A 9,009-nucleotide genomic window follows, 5' to 3' on the forward strand; every position below is an offset into this window, starting at 1 on the left:
GGTACTCTTGAGTTTTAGAAAGGAGAAGGTGGATGTTGCTTTGTTACAGGAGACACACTTTGATGACAAGGAGCATCTGAAATTACAGCAGAATGGTTTGACCGAGTTTATTTTTCATCATTTAATACCAGAAGTAGGGAAGTGGCTATAATAGTTAGGAAGAATCTCCCATTTAAGTTGTTAGAGTGTATTAAAGACACACACGGGAGGTTTGCAGTTCTTAAAGCCTTGATAAATGGGGAAGAATATGGTGTTTTAAATGTTAGTTGCCCTCCAGCTCATCCCCTTAAATGTTTGGTAGCTTTCTCTAAACAGATAAGTCTCGAGTCCCGGCACAACATTATAGGGGAAGATTTTAACTGTCTCATGGATCCCACAGTAGACCAAAGGTCCCTCAATACCCTCTGTACAAACTAAACAGTTAGTGGATCTGTGTGGGGAGTTAGGTCGGTAGATGTCTGGAGGCATCTCCACCCTACAGGGATTTTATGTTTTTTTCCATTCCGCACATATGTCACACTAGGATTGATTGTTTTTCTGACCCCTGCAGTAATCCTGGATTTGATGGCATCTTGTACGATCGGTAATATTACCATCTCTGATCATGCTGCAGTGTACCTTATGGTTAAGATTAAGGACATTACAGTGGATTCGAGATATTGGCAAATGGATCCCTTTATCCTTAAGGATAATAAGTTTGTGGAGTATTTCGCTAGGGAATTTCAGGCGTTCCTAGATATTAACATGGACTCAGTTGGTAGCTCATCCATTCTCTGGGAAACTGCCAAAGCTTATGCTAGGGGGGTTAGTTATCTCATATTCCACCAGTAGGAAGCAGCAGAAGGGTGAGCAGCAACATCTCCTTGAAGCATGGTTGAAGGCAGCTGAGAAGGCCTACTTTGACAGACCCTTGTTGGTCAAACTACAGAGAATTACGGCGCTGCAGTCTGCATTGAATTCCATGCTCATGCAGATGACAAATAAGGAGATGGCTTTTGTAAAGCAAAAGTTATATGAGCATGGTGACAAGGCAGGCAAATACTTAAAGTATCTCGCCAGGAAAAGGAGTGCCCCACAAGCAATTATGGTGATTAGGGAAGGGTCTGGGAAACTAACATGTGATTCTAAAAAGATTAATGCGGCATTCCAGCGATTTTACTCTAAGTTATACCAATCCGAGGATTGTGAGGAGGGGCAGGCCAAAATGGAATTTTTTTTAAGGATCTGAAGCTCCTGGGTGTGACTCCTGAACATCAGCCTTTCTCAACGCTCCGTTATCAGAGCAAGAAGTGCAGGAAGCTGTGAGGCAGCTTCAGAGTGGAAAGGCACCCGGTCCTGATGGACTTCCCAGTGAATTCTATAAGGAATGTATAAGTATACTGTCAGGCCCGATGCTCAATATGTTTAACGATTCATACAGTTATCATTGTCTCCCACCATCTCTGAGAGAGATCAATATCTCACTTATCCTTAAAAAAGGGAAGGACTCGGAAGACTGTGCTTCGTACAGGTCCATCTCACTCTTAAATGTCGATTTTAAAATCCTCTCTAAGACTCTCGCATTAAGACTGAAGACTGTGTTGCCTTATATTATTAAAGAAGTTCAGACAGGCTTCATAAATGGTCGCAGATCCTCCAATAATGTTAGGAGGCTGCTTAATTTAATTCAAGCATGCCAACAGCAGTCAATACAGGGATTGGTGATTTCTCTAGTTGCAGAGAAGGCATTTGACTAAGTTGAGTGGCCGTAACTTTTATATACTCTGGAGCAGTTTGGTTTAGGCGAAGTCTTTATAAGATGGGTAAAGGTTCTCTACGGTGGCCCTCTCGCAGCAGTCATCACCAACTGGGTACAATCAAGCAATTTTAATAGTTTTAGGGGCAGCCAGCAGGGCTGTCCCCTTTCAGCATTATATTTTACGTTAGTGATTGAAGGCCTTTTGTAGGGATCCCAATATATCAGCTCCAGAAGTGGGGTCAAAATTGCATAAGATTTTGTTGTATGTAGACGTCCTAACTTTTTTGACAAACCCAGCAGGTTCAGTGCCTCGTCTGACACAATGCATTTGTGCATTTGGCGCTTTTTCGAGGTCCACGATTTGTGAAATCAGAGGCTATGCCTATGGGTGGTCTTATGAAGGAGCTAGGTCTTGAGGGTGACTATAGATTCCCATTTAGGTGGTCACAGAGGGGTTTTGTGTATTTGGGCATATTCATTACTCCAGTTGGCTGTTCAAAGCCAATTTTATCCAATTATTTGAAAAAAATCAAACAAGATCCCTAAAGATGAGAGGTACTTCCAGTCTCGTTGTTGGGTCGGATGCCCTTATTAAGATGATTATTCTCCCCCATTTGCTATACTCTATACAGATGCTTCCCCTGATTTTCAATAAACAAACACTCAGGAGACTGAACGGCTGGTTCAGCTCTTTTATTTTGCATTGTAAGCGGCCCCTCATTAAATTAGCTAAACTGCAACTGCCTCACAGATGGGGGGGAGTGGACCTTCCAGACATTAAAAATTACCATTTAAGCTCACTTTTGTCCTACGTAAGTGATTGGGTTTGTGGAGATCCTCTTTCAATATGGCTAGATATCGAAGCCTCCCAGGCAAGGTGCCCCCTTACCAGTTTGCTGTTTTTGGAAAGAATGAGGACAGTTAGGGAATATTGCCATAAGCTGAAAATGTGTTGCTGGAAAAGCGCAGCAGGTCAGGCAGCATCCAAGGAACAGGAGAATCGACGTTTCGGGCATAAGCCCTTCTTCAGGAATGAGGAAAGTGTTTTGACTGAGACAAGGTGAGGGGAGGGGAAATGAGGAAACTGGAGAAATCTGAGTTCATCCCTTGTGGTTGGAGGGTACCATAACCAATAGTTATCAATACTGTTAAAGCATGGAGGGCAATTCGGCAGAGGGAAGGCAATATTGACAAAACATCTTTGTTTACGCCTTTAGTGGGTATGCTGGGTTTTCAACCAGGGATGATAGATTCAGGATTTAAACGTTAGGCAGCCAGGGGTGTGTCTTGCATGGGTGATTTATTTGAGAGAGACGTAATGATGTCCTTTGATCAGTTAATATGGAAGTATGAGTTCTCTAATAGAGACCTCTTTAATTTTTTCAAGTTAGGGATTTTATTCAAAGAAAGACCTCACTTTTGACTGATCCCTACAAATCCAACATCGAGAGGGGGGGTGCTAAGTGCGAAGAGTACACTTTCTGTCAGTACTTTATATCATCAATTGTGGGGTGCACCCTCAGATGAGTTTGATCGACTCTGCAGGATGTGGGAGAGAGAGCTGGGTGTTGAAGTCTCCTCAGAGGCATGGGATAATATTTGGGAGAATGCAAGGAAGATATCAATTTGCAATAGGACCCATGCTTTACAATTGAAGATTCACCACAGGGTCCACTTGGCTCCGGACCGTTTGTCAAAATTCAAACCAGGAATATCTTCCACATGTCCCAAGTGCAAAGTCTGTACGGGCACTCTTACCCATTGTCTCTGGTCTTGCAATAGGCTTCAAACATATTGGAGTGCTGTGGTGGGCACAATAGAGAAGATTTTGGGTGTAAGGGTGGAGAAGAACCTTATCTGTCTCCTTTTGGGCCTGCCCACTGTATTTCCTGCAGCCACACATAAGCAAAAAGTTTTCAATATTCTCATGTTCTGTGCAAGAAAGAATATCTTGCTAAGTTGGATATCCGAAAGCACCCCCCAGGCCTGTCAGGTTAGGGGAAGGTTATTATGGAGCATATTCCCTTGGATCTTCTCACAAATATGGTACACCACAAAACTGAGAATTTTTATTAGACATGGCAGCCCTTTTTGGAATACCTGGGCACAGATTTATCTGCCACACTAACAAGGGCTTTTATATAGCCGTAACGATTGCATTTTAAGAGTCCTATCACCAGGGAGAAGGAACTGTGAACGTAGAGCGTTTATTTGGTTGGGCTGAGTTATTATTATTTATTAGTTGTTTTTCAGTTATTTATTTATTTATTTAGTTAAGTAGCCAGTTTTGGTTTTCTTCTATTCTGTACTTTTCTATAATTTTTATACATATGTACATGAGCGTGAGTTGGGGATTTTTTTTTTAACTTGGGTTGTTTTTATTTGTACTGTTTTGAATTGTATTGTTTTGTACTTATTGTAATATTAAAAAATGTATTTTTTCAATAAAAATATATTTCAAAAAAGACATCACTTGATAATAACACACAGGGATGCATTCGCTCTCCTTCTCTGTATATGCCTTTTGATATAACTGTTTTAAGTTCTCATCTTTCTGCTGTAACTCAACCAGCTTAGCAGAGCTAAAGGTACTTGCATGTTTACATATTTGCTCCTTCTCCTTGCTCCACTTATCTGATTAAAAAAGTCTCAGATAAAGCAATGTCAGCTTCCATATCTGTGCCTTTTGAACTCTCCTGCTTCAACTTATGCCTTTGTGGTCTTGTAACCTTACAATCTGGGAAAATTCCTGAATAAACAACCTTAATTTCATCAGTTGCCTGCATTTCCACTGGCTTTTCACCTAGAGTAGGCAGCACGCCTACTGGTGAATCAGCTATATCATTTGCAAGGACAAGTTGTATTCCTGGAGTTGAGAGTTTGTCCAGTATTCCTACCACAAATTCTCCACTCTTCTCTGGACTCTCTAGCCTCACTTTACATAATTGAGCGCTTTTTGTCTCACCATGAATTCCTGTTACCAGTACCTTTCCGGCAATAGTCCTTCAGGAGTACATATCTCCTCATTCTTCAACATTACAGACTGAGAGGATCCTGTGTCCCTTAATATTGTAACCTCTTTTCCTGCTCCTCCTGGCCTATGTGAATAAACTTTACCCTTGCATGTATATTTTTTAAGCAAATCTGGCATTTCCTCCTTAATCAACCTCTGATCATCTTGTACACTCTAAGGCAGTTGTTTACCTTCCCTTGTGCTTGTTGTTACTAGTCCAGCAAAACTCCCAGGCTTGTCTGGTTTCCCTACATCTGGCTTTCTCCTAGCCCACCAACACTGTGATTTCGTGTGGCCCACTTTATCACAATGAAAATACCAGAGCTTTATAACTTCTTTGTCCCCTGAAGGGTTTCTTTTTTACCCTGTGGTAAGTTATCCTTATGATCTTCACTGAGATCTACCTTTCCCTTTCCACGTGAGGATTTCTCTTTGCCCCAATTTCTATCCCTCATGGACTGAAATTGATTCTGGAAGCCAAACCGAGTTTTATGGACCAGCTCATAATCATCAGCCACTTCAGCTGCTAACCTTGCTGTTTTAACTCTGCTCTTCCACATGAGTTTGCACTACGTCTGGCAGTGTATTTTTGAATTCCTCCAAAATACTTACCTCTGTAAGGGCATCATAGGTTTGCCCCATTTTTAAAGCTCTTTCCATCTATCGAAATTACTCTGTTTGATCCTTTCAAACTCAATATAAGTTTGTCCAGGGTCCCTCCTTTGATTCCTGAAACATTGTTTATCGGCTTCTGGTACGAGCTCATATGCTCTTAAAATGGCCTTTTTCAACTCCTCGTATTCCCCAGATACCTCCCCTGATAGTGATGCGAATACCTTACTAGCCCTAACTACAAGTTTCATTTGGATCAACAAAACCCACATTGCCACTGCATCTGTTTAGCCACCTTTTCAAATGAGATGAAAAAGGCTTCCACATCCTTCTAATCAAATCTAGGCAATGCTTGAACATACTTAAACAGTTTCTCACTGGGCTTCTGACTACCAGGGGCTTACTCATCCTCACTCTGTTCCTCACTAAGCCTATCCTCAGCCTTTTATATTGACTTTCCTTTTTAAGTGTCAGTTTTTGAAGTTCAAAAGCTCTCTCCTTTCCTTTCTCTGCTCGCTTGGTTTCCCCTCTCTTCTGCTTCTAATTGTAACTCACACTGTTTCATTCCTGCTGCTCTTTCCTTATCTCTCACCTCTAACTCAAGCTGCTTCATTTACAATTGAATTCTTGCCATCTCGATAGATCCTGAAGGTTTCTGCAACAGGTTTAAATGCTGAGCTATTGCTGTAATTATCTCTCCTTTCCTCAAAGAAGCAGACAGTTCCAGTTCCAGCTTCTCTGCTAATTCTTGCAACTTGGTCTTATTCACTTTTTACAAACCTTCCAAAGTCACCGCATCCACATCCAGAAAACGTTTGGCGACTGAAAGAGCCATTACTATCCCAAGCTTTATCTACCCAACCAAACCAACACCTGAAATAAAGACACTAGCACCAACCACTTGCTGTTTAAAATCCCGCAAAGAGCCAACCCAGTTCATACCTTTGCAATTTGTTTGGTAAGTGTACAGTGCACTAGCTTACCCAGAGTAAGCTAGCTAGGTTGACTATTAGGTTTTAAAATAGACAGGAATCTATTCATAAAATTACACAACTGAACACAAAGAACAGAACAAAGAACCCTTACAGAACTCAGTCTCCAAACTAGATCTAATTATACTGTTATGAATATGCACAACAGTCCCAATAAGCAAACCCCCTTAAAGACCAGTTAAAAAAAATGGAACAGATACTTACAGGTTGAAGTTAGAAGGGCAGAAAGAAAGAGAGAGGTTCCACACAGCTGAACTCCTAACTAGTTCTGGACCAAACGGAACCGCTCAGCTGGAGAGCTGATCACTCCCCTTTCATTATACAGGTCACTTCTAAAACATGACTACTTTGGCCTGAAGTCTCATCAGTTTACATTTCAACAAAAGGCCTCACAAAATCCTTTTCATCTCTGTACCAAACCAGTCTGATCAGAACCTGACCCATTTATGACCCCTCTGAAAAAAAACAAGGACCCAGTATCCTTGAAAAATGGAACAGCTTTTAGAAAAAGGGGACCAGTTTTGTGACAGTATCATGAATGTTTAGCAGATTCTAAACAAACAATAATATTTCAGTGGATGCATTGGGAGAGGTTTGTCTTTAAAAGAGATCAACCATTTGAGATTTAAAAGGGTTGATTGAGCTTTCATGAATGGGAATATTTTTCCCATATTAGGCCAGATTTTAATTTTGGAGAGTTAAGGGAGTGAGAGAACTGTGTCAGTGATGGTGAGAGGATGTGAGCTTGGGACGGTTCATAAAGGGGTGACAGATCTGTCATAGCATGGTGAGAAGGAGCTTCACAGAGGAACAAGCATCTACATTTGCAGGACAATCAAGCCTCAAGAATTTTCCAGTTGGGCTATGCCCACTAAAAGAAAACAAAGTATCTAAGGGAGTTGCATTCTTGTTCGCACTTGATTACATTTCAATGCCAAACATTGATACCTTGGAGCTTGTGACCTCACACTTTCAGCTGGTGACCCCCCTGGAGGTTATGACACAAAGTTTGGGAATCCTGGTCTACAGGATATTTCTTTATTTCTTAGCTCCTTCGAGGGATTTCTTTCAGTGAGAAATCGCACATGGACATATTTTGTCACACCAGTCTGTAAAACTGAAAATCCGTTCTCCTCGCTATCTGGGCTGGGAGGGTGATATTCCATAATTGAAAGGATCATTCAATTATCCTGGAATTTGCAAATAGCATTCTTAGTAGGTTGAATTATTTTGGTTTTGGTTGCAAAGGTAATAATCCAATGTGAGATTGAACGTTTTCATTGTGAATTCAAGCAGGCTTTCCTTTCAAGATTAGGAACTGCTAAAAAAAAACTGTATTAGAACATTTGAGTTTTATTTTGGATCATTTGCTTTCATTTGATTTTCATTTTTATGAGGTTTGTAGTTGGTTTTTATTTGTGAAAAGCTATGTGGTCCTGCCACCTGAAGCACAATTGTTTGCAGTGGCATCAACAAGGATGTACTAAGAAAATTATTGGAAATCAAACATATAATCAAGCAAGTTGGAAATGCACAGTTTAGTCAGTATCTGAAAAAAAAAATCCTTCATGAAATATTGCCAGGATGGGAAATTACTTCAATTTGTTATTAATCAGGAGAAAATCACTTGAGTCCCATTCAGAAGCTATTTCACTTTTTCCTTTGGAAATGTTAAATGACCTGCTGTGTATTTCCAGAAATTTTGGATTTATCACAAGTGTCTGTGATTGAATGAAGTATTCCAAACATATGCCTGAAAGGATTTACAAACATATTTTCTCCACAGTAAAATGACAATGGTTCACTAGTTTATTGACATCAATTTTTTTGTGAACTCACAATCACAAATGATTCGTGTAATCTACTTTTATCTATCAGACTCTCCATTTTAGGTATTTTGCAGTCAGCAGCGAATACTTTTGACCAAACATTCTCTAAAGAGCCGATGTGAACTGGGCCAACAACTTATCTCCTAAACCAAACAAAGTAAAATATCATTTGTGAACACTAGAGTCTGAATCTGGATATTTAACATAGTTAAACTTGAATATTTAATACCCATAGGCAAGATAGAGTATAAAAGGCTGGATGAAGAGAGAGAACATAAAGAGACAAAATGATACATCTTGAAATCTTTAACATTTCAAGGAATGAGATCCACACTTATAAAAGTTGATTCTCAGCTCTAGAGAGGTTGTTTAAAGTGAATCACAGCATTAAAAGAGAGCTTACATTCAAATGGACAAGTCTTAACTTTCTCTTTTTTTGCATACATCAGGCAAGGATAGCAATTTCACAGCATTTCATGTATTTGAGTTTGAAAGGCAAATCAGTAACAATCCATTATAATCCAATTTGTTTGGAAGAGCAGGGCACTTTAGGGAATATCATGGACTTCATGTTTAACTGTGTATATGGCAGGAATTGTTGTTTGATTTTACGTAAAAATGGAGAGCTATTAGTCTCACCAGTAGTATTACTGCAAAATCAGGCCCTCTTTCAGATAAGGTAAAAACAAGGACTGCTAATGCTGGAAACCAGAGTCTAGATTGGAGTGGTGCTGGAAAAGCACAGCAGATCAGGCAGCATCCGAGGAGCAGGAAAATCAACATTTCGGGCAAAAGCCCTTCATCAGGAATAGAGGCAGGGTGCCT

The sequence above is a fragment of the Chiloscyllium plagiosum genome, chromosome 6 (assembly GCF_004010195.1).
Source record: "Chiloscyllium plagiosum isolate BGI_BamShark_2017 chromosome 6, ASM401019v2, whole genome shotgun sequence".
NCBI lineage: Eukaryota > Metazoa > Chordata > Chondrichthyes > Orectolobiformes > Hemiscylliidae > Chiloscyllium > Chiloscyllium plagiosum.